Source organism: Ursus maritimus, unplaced genomic scaffold, assembly GCF_017311325.1.
Source record: "Ursus maritimus isolate PB19 unplaced genomic scaffold, ASM1731132v1 scaffold_10, whole genome shotgun sequence".
Lineage (NCBI taxonomy): Eukaryota > Metazoa > Chordata > Mammalia > Carnivora > Ursidae > Ursus > Ursus maritimus.
In genome coordinates this window covers 22,002,125-22,017,595 of record NW_024423344.1, presented here as the reverse complement: position 1 = coordinate 22,017,595, position 15,471 = coordinate 22,002,125, and the positions used below count along the sequence as shown (strand labels likewise).

General features: G+C 41.1%; 1 pseudogene; it reads left to right on the top strand.

Moving 5' to 3' along the window:
- The first annotated feature begins 3,057 nt into the window (after nt 1-3,057).
- LOC121100385 lies at nt 3,058-6,088 on the top strand (annotated as a pseudogene).
- Nucleotides 6,089-15,471: the final 9,383 nt, after the last annotated feature.

Here is a 15,471-nt window from a genome sequence, read left to right as displayed (position 1 = left end):
AGCAGAGGCAGGATTTGTGACATTTGAGTTATACTCAGATGGGTTCTCTACTGAGATGATTACTTAGATTGAGCAGAGACAGTGTTCATCACAGTTAAGGGCCAAGGGTTGAACCTGACTCTGATGCAGGGCAGGGACGACCTGGAAGAGGTGCTTGACATACTGTGCCTCTGTTTCTTCATCTGTAAATTGGGATGATAATAACAGCACCTCAGAGGGCTATAGTGAGAACCATACAGCACTCAGAATAGTTCCTGGCACATACAGACAGTCAATAAATGTTAGCTATGCTTTAGAAAAATATGTACAATAACATAAAATTTACCATTTTAACTGTATGGTTTAGTGGCATTAATATATTCACACGATGTACAAACATCACCACTATCCATTTTCAGGACTATTTCATCTTTCCAAACTGACATTCTGTATCCATTAAATAATGATTCCTCATTGCTTCTCCCCAGTCCCTAGTGCTCTGTATTCTGCTTTCTGTCCCTATGAATTTGCCTATTCTGGGTACCTCAGATAAATGGAATCATACAATATTTGTCCTTTTGAGTTTGGTCTATTTCACTTACCATAATTTCTTCAAGGTTCATCCTTGTTGTAACCTGTGTCCGAATTTCATGGCTTTTGAAGGCTGAATGATATTCCATGTTCCCCTTGTTTATCCGTTCATCTGGTGATGGGCATTTAGACTATTTCTACCTTTTGGCTGTTGTGAATAATGCTGCTATGAACAATGAATATGTAAGTATCTGAGTTCCTGCTTTTAACTGCTTTGAGTATACACCTAGAAATGGAATTGCTGGATCATATAGTAGTTCTATGCAATGTAACTTTTTGAGGAACTGCCGGAGAGTTTTCCAAGTGGCTGTATCATTTTACATTCCAACCGACAGTGCACAAGTGTTCTGATTTCTCTACATCCTGGCCACCACTGGCTATTTTCCAATTTTTTGATGATAGCCATCCTCATGAATGGGAAGTAGAAAAATAATTTTTTTAAAGGAAAAAATGAAATTTTCCCAACAGATGCTTGCAACCTGGCTGTTGGCAAATGCCTTTTGTCTGGCATTGAATGGTTTTACAAATAAAAGCCAACATTTTAAAGTCAGGAGATCTCCCCCCCCCCCCACAGCTTCTTCCCAAACATCCCATAGACCCAGGCCAGGACACATGGGCACAGTTGTTATATTTCTGCATATGTGTTCTATGAACCTTCTTACTGGACTAACCTTGCTTAAGGCATACCTTCATTTCCCTGCTGGATTTTTTCCCCTCCGTGGTGGCCATGTGCAATCTCTCTTTTCTGTCAACATCCCTTCTTCTGCTTGGTCACATCCTCCTGTTCGGCAAGGCCCCTGTTCTCGCCTTTCCTGATGTCTTTTGTTTCTCTTCAGCTCATTGTGGTTTGAGGAAAGAGGAAGCTGGTAATGCTGTTTGTTAGCGGACGCACCAAATGTCCTGAGGGGGCCCTGAGGGTAACTGGAATGTGGTAGAGCCCGGCAATTAGGGACTTTGGGTCAGTCTCTGATGATGACCCAAAAAGTCTGGGCAGTAGTATTGTGAAAAGTCTCCCAGTCCCCACGCTAGGACCATGCTGATTGATCTCATTCATGAATCTCCTCCAGGTATTCTTCCCCTTCTGTTGTCTAGTCATTCATCCCTTCATCTAGAACACTTACTGAGCAACTACCATGTGCCAGGCATAGGCTGTGGGGATGCAAAGATGGTTCCTGCTCTTCCCCAGGACTGGTTGGGGAGCTCCTGGAACACTGAGACTAGCTGGGTCATGATTATTCATCACAGAAACCACCAGGAAAAGAGGGAAACCAACTGCTACGATTGCTTGGGTTTATTCAGGGCAGGGTTCTCAAACTTGTGTGTGCATCAGAAGGGCTTGTTAGGACCCAGGTTGCGGGGACCCACCCTAGAGTTTCTAATTCAGCAGGTCTGGTGTGAGACCTGAGAACTTGAATTTCCAACAAGTCCTCAGGGGATGGCTGAGGCTGCTGGTTCAGGACACACCTTTAGAAATACTGTTCTATGAAAATATGCCAGAGTGGTTCGAAGAAAATTCGTGTGACAGCCACTGCTGTTAAATGTCATGAGAGGACTACTGAAATGACTGGCTGTCTTGATAGCAATCCCAAATTATAACCGTTGGGGCCAGAAATGAGCTATCCCTTTGGCTGGGCCCACGCTTGGGGAAAGGAATTTTACCTCAGAATAATGAACCAGTAACTTTCTGAATTGTTACTTCTGCATGCCAGGGATCCTTGGAGAAGCCCTTTTAAGTCTCAACCTAGTGGAAGTCAGCTTTGAATCTTTCCCTGAAGGTGAAGCTACTGACGCTGCTGTCGTCAAGAACACTTACTGGAAATGGTGGCTTGCCCAAGACAGTCACTCATCTCTGCAGAAACATCCGGAGTGCTAATCACTGGGGTTATCAGAGTGTCACTTATCTTCTCTTTTTCTGGGCAACAAGGCAGCTCTTAGCTTGTTGATTGAAGAACTGAATTCTACAGTCTCCACTTATTTAAAATTTGTCCTAATCAAGAAACAAGTATTATTTTATGTACCCCCATAGTCTACAGTAAAAAAGGGAGCAGAGAGGGAGAAACCCCTAATTAACCGCCCTCTGAAGGTTAGTATTTGCAGGAGCATATGACTCCATCTGAGGTTCTTTTTTATTTTCAGTTTGGATCTGTCCTAATTTGAGGGAAATCAGTGCTTTCATGGTGGTAAAATTCTAAACAACGTTTTACGTAGAGCAGTGGTTCTCAGCCTTGGCTCCACATTGGAATCATCTATGGAACTTTATAAAGTCCTGAGCCCAAAGGCCAGAGCTGGAACAATTTGAGCAACAAAATTAAGTAGTATTGGATTATAACCCAAAATATAAACAAATATTCATGGGTCCATACTGACATATATAAATGCTTAAATAAAGAAATAGGGAGACTAGACAAATCTCCTGTGCAGAAGAATTCTAAATAAATTATATAGACACTCTGTCCTCCAGGAGGTAGACCATGACTCCTTAAATTGCATCTGTCCCCTCCTACAACCAAAAAGGAAGCACAACACCTTGAGGGCCTCTTTGGATTTTGGAAGCAAAATATTTTTCATTTGAGTGTGTAACTTCAGCCCATTCACGAAGTGACCTAAAAAGCTGCTAGTTTTGAGAACAGAAGGCTCTGCAACAAGTCTAGAATGTCGTACACGCTGTTCTGCTGCTCGGGCCATATGATCCAGCACATCCGATGGTGTTTGAAATGTCAGTGGCAGATAAGGATGCTTTTGGAGCCGCTGGCAGGTCCCTATAGGTGAATTACAGATCATGTGCTTAGGACTTTGGAGCAAAGCTCTACTGTCCTCTGGGAATAACTACTCTCCTTTTGGGAAACAGCTCTCAGCCTACAACTGGGCCTTAGTAGAAACTTAGTGCTTAACTATGAGCCACCAAGTTAACATGACTTGAGCTTCTCATTGTGAACTGGGTGTTATATGACCCACCAAGCCATGTACAGCAGCACTCCATCACCAAATGGAAGTGGCATATATGTAAGTGTGCACAAGAAAGTTACATGAAGAAGAGGACCAAACGAACTTGGTCTTCACTCCTGCTACACTATCTTCTCTCCCCAGCCTGTACCTAGAGCCTTATGGGGAGTTGCCTGCAATTGGTTGACCAAGGAAGAGAAGACTTGGGCCTGGTTTACAAATGGTTCTGCACACTATGAAGGCACCGCCTGCAAGTGGACAGCCGTAGAACTACAGCCCCTTCCTGGGACATCCCTGAAGGCAGTGGTGAAGGGAAACCCTCCCAGGGGGCAGAACTTCAGTGGTGCAGCTGGTGGTTCACTTTGTTTGGAGGAAGAAATGGCCAGATGTGTGATTATAGACTGCCTCATGGACTGTGGCCAATGGTTTGGCTAGAGGGTCATTGAAGAAACGTGATTGGAAACTCCGTGACAAGGTAATTTGGGGATGTATATGTAGAAAGACCTCTGTGAGGGAGAAAATATGAATATATTTGTGTCCCATATGAATATTAACCAAAGGCTGAGCTTAGCAGAAGAGGATTTTGATAATCAAATGGATAGGATGACTCCTTCTGTATTTCCCCAGAGAGAGGCTCTGTCATATCACCCACAGGGCTCATGAACGAAGTCGCTCTAGTGGTAGGGATGGAGGTCATGCATGGGCTCAGCAACGTGGACTTCCATTTATCAAGGCTGACCTGCCTATGGTCACCACCGACTACCCCATCTGCCAGCAGCAGAGACCAACACTGAGCCCCCAGTAAGGCATTATTTCCCAGGGTGATCAGCCAGCTAGCTGGTGGCAGGCTGATTATACTGAGCTACTTCTATCATGGAAGGAGCAGTGTTTTGTTTTTACTGGAATAGATACCTACGCTGGATATGAATTTGCTTTTCTTGCATGCAATGTTTCTGCCAAAACTACTATCCACAGACGTACAGAAAGCCTTGTCCACCATCACGGTATTCCACCCAGCATTGCTTCTCAATAAGGAACTCAATGGTAAATGAAGTAGAGCACTGGGTCCACGCTCAGGGATTCACTGGTCTTACCATGTTCTCCTCCTTACCCCCCATCATGAAGTGGCTGGCTTGACAGAACGATGGAATGGCCTTCTCAAGACTCCATTACAGCACCAGCAAGGTGGCAATACCTTGCAGGCTGGGGCAAAGTTCTCCGGCATGCTGTACATACTGCGAATCAGCATCCAATATATGGTGCTATTTCTCCCATAGCTCATGAGTCCAGGAACCAAGTGGGGGAAATGGGAGTGGCACCACTTGCTGTCACCCCTAGTGATTCACTAGCAAAGTTTTCTGCTTCCTATTCCTACAACCTATGCTTTGCTGGTCTAGAGGACTTAGTTCTTTTTTTTTTTCCTTTTAATTTTGTTGATTGTTTCCTTCACTGTGCAGAATCTTTTTATCTTGATGACATCCCAATAGTTCATGCTTGCTTTTGTTTCCCTTGCCTCCGGTGGTGACATGTCCAGTAAGAAGTTGCTCCAGCCAAGGTCAAAGAGGTTACTGCCTGTGTTCTCCTCTAGGATTTTGTCTCACATTTAGGTCTTTCATCCATTTTGAATTTATTTTTGTGTATGGTGTTAAGAAAGTGGTCCATTTTCATTCTTCTGCATGTGGCTGTCCAGTTTTCCCAACATCATTTGTTGAGTAGAGGACTTAGTTCTAAAGGGAAGAATGCTTCCACCAGGAGACATAACAATGAGTTCACTGAAGTGAAACTTAAGACTGCTGCCGAGCAACTTTGGGCTCCTCATGTCTCTGAATCAACAAGCAAAGAAGGGAGCTGTTATGTTGCCCGGGGTGACTGATCTTGACTACCAAGGGGAAACTGGACTGCTACTCCATAGTGAATATAAGGAAGATTATGTCTGGAATACAGGAGATCTCTTAGTATGATCATGTCCTATGACTAAGGTAAATGGAAATCTACAACCCAATCCAGGCTGGACCATTAATGGCCCAGATCCTTCAGCAATGAAGGTTTGGGTCACTCCATCAGACAGAGAACCTTGACCAGCTGAGGTGCTTGTTGAGGGAATACAGAATGGGTAGTGCAAGAAGGTAGTTATAAATACAAACTACAACCATGTGACCAGTTAGAGAAACAAGGAGTATAATTTTTATGAGTTTTTAAGTTACAGCATACCAAGGAGAAGAGTAAACATTACTCAAGGACTTTTATGTCCTCTTCTGGGTAAGGGGTTAGTGTGTTTTCTGCTGTATGCAAGATAGTTGTATCATGTTAGGTGGAATTATGATTTTGCTATTGTCTTTATTGGCTTAAGAAGGTGCATATGGGTGCCACATTTACAAGGTGTGGACCTGTGATGGTTAATTACATGTGTCAATTTGCTTGGCCATGAGGTGCCTAGATATTTGGTTAAAATTTATTCTGGATGTTTCTATGAAGGTGTTTTTGTTTTTTGTTTTGTTTCGTTTTTAAGATTTTATTTGACAGAGCGAGAGAAGCCAGCAAGAGAGGGAACACAAGCAGGGGGAGTGGGACAGGGAGAAGCAGGCTCCCAGTGGAGGAGCCTGATGTGGGGCTCAATCCCAGAATGCCAGGATCACGCCCTGAGCTGAAGGCAGACACTTAACAACTGAGCCACCCAGGCGCCCCTCTATGAAGGTGTCTTTGGATGAGGTTAACATTTAAATTGGTAGACTGGGTAAAGCAGATTGCACTCCCTAATGTAGGAGGGATTCATCCAATCGGTTGAAGGCTGACCTTCCTCCAAGTAAGACAGAACTCTTCTTACCTGACAGCCTTTGAACTGGGATATAGGTTTTTCCTTGCCTTCAGACTCAGACTGAAACATTGGATCTTCTTTATTTTCATGTCTCAGACTCAGACCAGATCTGTACCATCAGGCCTCCTGGGTCTCTGGCTTGCCATCTCACCTCGCAGATCTTGGGACTTGCCAACCTCTGTAATTGCCAATTCCTCATAATCTCTTCCTCTATCTCTGTAGGTCTATATGTATAGCTTTATATTCTATCTATCTATCTATCTCTATCTGTTGCCTATTCGTTCTGTGTCTCTGAAGAATCTTCACCAATGCAGGGAGAATGAACATATCCCCCGTGCAGAAGAACTCCATATCTATTCTGCCCACAAGGAGGTGGAACATAACTCCCCACTTTTAAGTGTGGGCTGTGCATAGTGAATTCCTTCCAAAGAGTACAGCAGGGAAAGGAAGGGAGAGAAGAGTAATGTTATAGTGGAGAAACCTGACAAACACTACCGCAGCAAGGGGACCAAGATCAACATCAACAATGCTGATAGTATGTAACCTTGACACGATGTGATGAAAATGGCACTTTGCCTCTGTGGTCTTACTCCCCAAGATCCATAACTCCGTGGGTCCAACTTCAGGAGCAGGAGCACGGAGGAGTGGTGACTTGGGTCTCCCATGCTGTCTCTTGGCACTGGGAAGGACTGCCCTCTACATGTATCAGCCCGGGAAGCATGGTCTCAAAGGGGATGGAGAGATCATCTGGAGAAAGAAGAGATCGATTGTTTCATACTACAGATTGGTGAAGAAAGTTATATTAGTTTTACTTATATTTTCTCTCTTTCCATAATTAGTATGTAATATTTTTGCTCTTTTATTGGTAACAACTTTATTGAGATCTAAATCATATACCATATCTCTTACTAATTTAAAGTGTATAATTCAATGGTTTTTAGTTTATTTACAGAGTTGTGCAACCATCAGCACAATCCATTTTAGAATATTTGCATCCCGCCAGAAAGAAACGTTCCCTTTAACAGTCACCCCTCATTTCCTCCCTAGCCCCAGGCAACCACTAATCTACCTGTCTCTGTAGATTTGCCTACTCTGGACATTTCATATAAATGAAATCATACAATGTGTAGTCTTTGGTGACTGGCTTCTTTCACTTAGTGTAATGTTGTAGCATGTTGCCAAATGATATTCCATTGTATAGATATGCCACATTTATTTATTCGTTTATCAACTTATAGACTGCTATGAACTGAATGCTTGCATTCCCCTCAAACTCATATGTGGAAGACTAATCTACAGTACGATGGTGTTTGGAGGTGGGGTCTTTGGGAGGTAATTAGGTCATGAGGGTGGAGTCCTCTTGATAGGATTGGTGCCCGTATAAAAAGAGACATACAAGAACTTCCTTCCTCTTTCAACCCCCTAGGAGGATGTAATGAGAAGATGACCATCTGCAAACCAAGTCGAGGATTCTCCTTGGAATCCAACCACGGTTTTGGACTTCCCAGTCTCCAGAACTGTAAGAAATAATGTCTGTTGTTTAAAGCACTCAGTCTATGGTAACTTGTTATAGCAGCCCAAACTAAGATATGGACCTTTGGGTTATTTCCACTTTTTTGACTATTATGAAAATGTGTCTATGGACATTCATGTATTAGTTTTTGTGTGCACAGGTTTTCAATTTCTCTTTGGTATATACTGAAGAGTGGATTTGCTGGATCATGTGTTAATTCTAGGTTAACCTTCTGAGGAACAGGCATACTTTTTCAAAGCAGTGCACCATTTTACATACGAAGCAGTGTTTGAGGGTTCCACGTTCTCCATACCTTTGCCAACACTTGTTATTATCTTTTTGATTATAGCCATCCTGTGGGGGTGAAGTAGTATCTCATGGTTGTTTTGATTTGTATTTCTCTAATAGCTGATTATATAAATTAATTGGGAGTGTTCTTGGAAGCTATGGATAATAAATATTTCTTTCAGTGAATTAATAAAGCAGGTTGCAGGCCCTGTTACTGTTGCCTCACTTTCCAGGAGTTAAGGCACTGACTTAGACCATTAATATCTCCAGGACCTTGGCCATAGCCTCCCATTGGTCTCTCTGCCTCTATACGTACCCTACTCCAAACCACCATCCACACTGCTGCTAGAATTATGAAATTATCCTTGGGTAAAACCCTCTTTTGGCTCCTCATTCATAAGATAAAGGATAATTTCCTTAGCCTGGAATGTAAGACCCTTCACTGCTGGATTCAGCTGCCCTTTGGCATTCCCCTGTTGCTGACCAGGCCTGGTGCCTGTGTACCTTGTCTCCTTCACTTGAAATGTTTATCTCTCAAAACTCAGTTCTCTTCCTCCTCCCACCCCAAGAAAGAAAAAGGTAACTGCCTCCCCCTGTATCCCCTTTATACTTTCCTTGTACCATCATACCATAATGATCTCTTTTTCAAGTCTCTAGTCCCAATGACTCTGTAAGCAACTCAGAGGCAGAGAACATTACTTCTTATCAAGCTACTTATATACCCAGGGCCAGCCCAGTGCCTGACACTTCCATGGGAGAGACTCAGCAAAAGCTTGTGGTCAGACCAGCTGAAACAAATTCATGGAAATGTTCATGTTCACTTTTCTTAATCAGGCTGAGCCGAGTACCTATTATAGTCAATAGACTGAATCGAAGGTTTAAGAGACCCATCAGATATTCATTTGTTTGCTCACTGGGCAGGAACGGGTATGACATCCAGTTAGGAGGCAACTGCAGTGATCTGGGGGGAGAAATGATGGTGATTTATTTTCGGAACCTTGAAGCAGCAGGTGGATAAAGATGCTGAAGCATCCATATCTCTTCCTTGCAAATGAGACAGTAAAGAACTCACACCCCATAAGTTTCTATGCTCTCTACACTGATGGTAAAATGATTATCTAGTTTCCATCCATTAAGCCTATGACTCAGTGAGGAAAATGGACAATTGTATTAATTGAGGGAACTTTTTCTTGGGGTTTTTCTGTTTCCCTATGAAAAGCCTGGTTGAAAAACTTTCCTTTCATGCCTTCTCTGGAGCTCGGTCTTTAAGCAGAGGCTGAAAAAAATTATTTAGGAGCTCTCTGTTGGAGTCTTCCCCACCCCTCCACACCACAAATGTCAGCTTTTAAAGGACAAGAATCACGTGTCCCTTTTTAAATCTCCTTGCAATGCTTAGCCCACTCAATAAATGTCAACAAATGATTACATTCTTCCATATAGATGGACATGGAAGAAGCCAGAAATCCTTTATTTAATTCACTGGATTTAATTGTCAGATGATAGAAGTATTCTGTTGGAGAAAAACAGAAGAAATTCTATCTGATATAAATTAACAGAAATCTCTAGAACCATCCTGAGACAAAATAAACCCATACTTAGGAGTATACAAAGCTTAAGACCTCACATATTTAAGTAAAATGATAATATTCTGATAATATATTAGTGATGTAGCCACTTCCTGAATTGTGAACAATCAGCTTCTGAATATCTGTACAAATGAACTGCTATCTTGTTTCTGCTGCTTTGCCACCACCACTCTCCTTCCTGCCTTGCTAAAAGTATCCCTTGTGCTTTATGTAGGTTGGGATGAAAATTAGGTGATAGTCATGATCTTTTTGAGGGGAAGATGAATACAAAGTATTATTTTATTTTATAAAGGCAACTGCACCATCTCTGTCAATGGGACCTCAGGGGAGGAGATGAAACACCTGTTGAGAGTCTACCATGTGGCCAGGTAGAAGCTGGGGAGGCAGAGTTATTTAGGTCACAGCTCTTGTCTGGTTTGGTGAGGGAAGGAAGTGGGAGAGGAAACCTCAAAGGGGATGCACAGGGCTAGGATGTAAGTGGGGGTGGCATTCCAGCAACAGAAGAGCCTGGGGGGGGGGTCAATAATGTTGTGAAATGGGGGTGGAATAGGGAGGGGGCAAAGGGAAAATGGGATCTGCTCTAGATGATTGGCAGAGGTAAAAGGAAGGCACTGAGGGGTCTGGCCTTGCTGAAGGATTTCTGGGGATACATAAATAAACATAAATAAGATAGCAGCATCAAATAGTAGAATAAGGCTTCAAAAATCTGTCAAGGAGTAGAGAAGGGAACGTACAGTTAGGGGTTAAAGCATGGGAAGAAGAGAGGGACCAAAGGTGAGAGGGCAGCATGAAAGGACTGAGATGATTTTGGAAGAGAGATCCTTACCCCAAATGTTCATCTCCAAAGAAAGTCTGAGTTACTTAAAATGCACTTGAAGAGAATACTGCCCGAGAAGACCCAAGATTGAAAGAAGACTGAAAGGAAATCATGTTAATGGATGAGAAGACTGAATATCATAAAACGTCAATTCTTCTCATATTAATTTAGAGTTTTAACACAATCAAAGCCTCAACAAAATTTTTGTTTTATTTTTGGAAACTGACATATTACTCTACAGGCTATCTAAAAAAATAAACAAGTGATAATAGCTATGAGAATCTAGGAAAAGAAGAGTTCAGAGTGGGTACAAGCCCTACAAGGTCAAGAGAACATTCTAAAAAGCAACAATAATTAACCCTTTTAACACTGGCGCAAGATCAGACAGCTTTGGGAAGGTTAGACCTATAACTGATCCTAGAAATGCCACATAATGGAGTAGTTAAGAAGCGTGGGATTGAGGGGTGCCTGGGTGGCTCAGTCGGTTAAGTGTCTGCCTTTGGCTCAGGTCATGATCTCAGGGTGCTGGGACTGAGCCCCGCATCAGGCTCCCTCCTCAGCGGGGAATCTGCTTCTCCCTCTCCCTTTCCCTGGCGCTCCCCCTGCTTTTCCTCTCTCTCTTTCTGTCAAATAAATAAATAAAATCTTTAAAAATTTTTAATTAAAAAAAAAAAGAAAAGTGGGTTTGAATCCTCCTTCTGCCACTTCTTGGCCACATGAACTTGGGCAGTTTCTACATCTTTAAAATGAGGATGATTGTAACTACCTCATAACGTCATTCTGAATGTTAAACAAGGCAATCACGTTAGAACAGTGCCTGGCACATAATGCTCAATCCATTTTATCTTCTTTCGTGGTCCCTCTGAAATGCAGAAGCAAGTTATAATATTTATACCCAATCAATTTTCAATTATCTTCCTAAATAACCTGAATTCACTAGATGAGTATTGGCCAAAGTATTGTACAACACCTTGTTCCTAAAAAAAGGAGGTCTTTGATTAAATGTTTTGGTAATGTTATACATTCTACCTCCCTCTCTTGGTCACAAGCTAGTTCTCTAAAGTTCTGTAGTAAATACACATATTTCCTAAAGCAGTTGGCCCTTGAACCATTTTTTTTTAAAGATTTTATTTATTTATTTGACAGAGATAGAGACAGCCAGCAAGAGAGGGAACACAAGCAGGGGGAGTGGGAGAGGAAGAAGCAGGCCCATAGAGGAGGAGCCTGATGTGGGGCTCGATCCCATAACACCGGGATCACGCCCTGAGCCGAAGGCAGACGCTTAACCGCTGTGCCACCCAGGTGCCCCCCTTGAGCCATTTTTGCACAATATCTACTAACACCCTCTAGAACAAGTATTCTCTGAAACACACTTTGGGAAACACTGTGTTGACTAGATATAGATCAGCAGAAAAGCTTAACTATACATTATCTCAAAATGTCAAATGGCCAATTTTTAACGGCCAATAAAATCAATTAAAATATATTTGTATTAACATTGGATCCATATTTTATTCCAAGGCATATCTATCAGACCTGAATCAGTAGTCATGTTTAAATAATCAATATGTAATGAAGATTGAAGCAGTTACTCAGACAATTAAAGCAAAGGTAGCATTTTTGCAATAATTACTCAAGAAATTGTGCTTGTATAGAGCTGCCTTTTGTGGGCTTTAAATCTTTCTTTTCTTTCTTTTTTTTTGTAATGGCAAAAAAAAACTTCCAAATCACTGCTTCTGAAATATCTTATTTTGCAAAAGGAACAAAAAAGTTGTTCAAATTAAATATGTTGGTTAATGACACCACAGAAATACAAAGGACTATAAGAGAATAATATGAAGAATTATATGCCAACAAATTGAACACCCTAGAAGAAATGGATAAATTCCTAGAAACATAACCCGCCAAAACTGAAGCAGGAAGAAACAGAAAATTTGAACAGACCTATTACCTACAACGAAATTGAATCAGTAATTAAAAAACAGAAAACAAAAAAAACCTCCCAACAAATAAAAGTCCAGGACCAGACGGCTTCACAGGTGAATTCTACCAAATGTTTAAAGAGGAGTTAATAGCTATTCTTCTCAAACTTTTCCAAAAAATAGAAGAGGAAGGAAAACTTCCAAATTCATCTCATGAGGCCAGCATTACCCTGATTCATAACCAGATGAAGACATCACAAAAACAGAGAACTACAGACTAATATCCCTGAAGAACATAGATGCAAAAATCCTCAACAAAATATTAGCAAACTGAACCCAACAATACACTAAGAAAATCATTCAGTACAATCAAGTGGGATTTATTCCCGGGATGCAAGGTGGTTCAGTATTTGCAAATGGATCAATGTGATACATCACATCAATAAGAGAAAGGATAAGAACCATATGATCCTCTCATAGACACAGAAAAAGCATTTAACAAAGTACAACATCCATTCATGATAAAAACCCTCAATAAAGTGGATTTAGAGAGAACATACCCCAACATAATAAAGGCCTTATATGAAAAACCTGCAACTAACATCATACTCAATGGTGGAAAACTGAGAGCTTTTCCCCTAAGGTCAGGAACAAGACAAGGATGTCCACTCTCACCACTTTTATTCAACATAGTACTGGAAGTCCAGCAATCAATAACTATCAATAAAAGTGACAATGAATAACAAAAAAAATAAAAGGCATCCAAATTGGTAAGGAAGAAGTAAAACTCTATTTGCAGATGACATGACACTATATACAGAAAACCCTAAAGACTCCACTGAGAAACTACTAGAACTGATACATGAATTCAGTAAAATAGCAGGATGCAAAATCAATGTAGAGAAACTCACTGCATTTCTGTATACTAATAATAAAGTAGCAGAAAGAGAAATTAAGAAAACAATCCCACTTACAGTTGCATCAAAAATAATAGAATACCTAAGATAAATGTAACCCAAGAGGTGAAAGACCTGTACTCTGAAAACTATAAACCATTGATGAAAGGGGCGCCTGGCTGCTCAGTTGGAAGAGCATGTGACTCTTGATCTTGGGATTGTAAGCTAGAGCCCCCCGTGCTGGGCAGAGATAACTGAAAATAAATAAACTTAAAAAACTGATGAAAGAAATTGAAGATGACACAAACAAGCAGAAAGGTATTTCATGCTCATGGATTAGAAGAACAAATATTGTTAAAATGTCTACATTACCCAAAGCAATCTGCACATTTTTTTCCTTTTCAAATTTTTATTTAAATTCTAGTTAGTTAACATATAGTGTAACGTTGGTTTCAGGAGTGCACATTCAATGCAATCCCTATCAAAATACCAACAGCATTTTTCACAGAACTAGAACAAATAATCCTAAAATTTGTATGGAACCACAAAAAACCCAGAATAGCCAAAGAAATCTTGAGAAAGAAAAGCAAAGCTGGAGGCATCACAATTTCAGAGTTATATTACAAAGCACAGTGTGGAGGTCCCTTAAAAAGTTAAAAATTGAGCTACCCTATGATCCAGCCATTGCACTACTGGGTATTTACCCTAAAGATACAGACGTAGTGAAGAGAAGGGCCATATGCACCCCAATGTTCATAGCATCATTGTCCACAATAGCTAAATTGTGGAAGGAGCCGAGATGCCCTTCAACAGATGACTGGATTAAGAAGCTGTGGTCCATATATACAATGGAATATTACTCAGCTATCAGAAAGAATGAATTCTCAACATTTGCTGCAACATGGACGGCACTGGAGGAGATAATGCTAAGTGAAATAAGTCAAGCAGAGAAAGACAACTATCATATGATTTCTCTCATCTATGGAACATAAGAACTAGGATGATCGGTAGGGGAAGAAAGGGATAAAGGAAGGGGGGTTAATCAGAAGGGGGAATGAAACATGAGAGACTATGGACTATGAGAAACAAACTGAGGGCCTCAGAGGGGAGGGGGGTAGGGGAATGGGATAGACCGGTGATGGGTAGTAAGGAGGGCACGTATTACATGGCACACTGGGTGTTATACGCAACTAATGAGTCATCGAACTTTATATCGGAAACCGGGGATGTACTGTATGGTGACTAACATAATATAATAAAAAATCATTAAAAAAAACACACAAAGCTGTAGTAATCAAAATGGTATGGTACCGGCATGAAAACAGAACATGGATCAACAGAACAGAATAGAGAGCCCAGAAATAAACCCACAACTATATGGTCAATTAATCTTTGACAAAGCAGGAAAGAATATCCAGTGGGAAAAAGACAGTCTTTTCAACAGTGTTGGGAAAACTGGACAGTTACATGCAAAAGAATGAAACTGGATCACTTTCTTACACCACACACAAAAATAAACTCAAAATGAATTAAGGGCATTAATGTGAAACCTGAAACCATAAAAATTATAGACGAGAGCACAGGCAGTAATTTCTCTCGCACTGGCCATAACAATATCTTTCTAGATATCTCTCCTGGGGCAAGGGAAACAAAAGCAAAAATAAACTATTCGAACTGCATCAAAATAAAAAGCTTCTGTACAGTGAAGGAAACAACGAACAAAACTAAAAGACAACCTACAGAATGGGAGAAGATATTGGTAAATGACTTATCCAATAAAGGATTAGTATTCAAAATCTATAACGAATTTATACAACTCAACACCCCAAGACCAAATAATCCAATTTAAAAATGAGCAGGGGACATGAACAGACATTTCTCCAAAGAAAACATACAGATGGCCAACAGACATATGAAAGGATGTTCAACATTACTCATCAACAGGGAAACACAAATCAAAACCACAATGAGATAACATCACACACCTGTCAGGATGGCTAAAATAAAAAACTCAAGAAACAAGTGTTGGCGAGGATGTGGAGAAAAAGGAACCCTCGTGCACTGTTGGTGGGAATGCAAACTGGTGCAGCCACTGTGGAAGACAGTTTGGAGGTTCCTCAA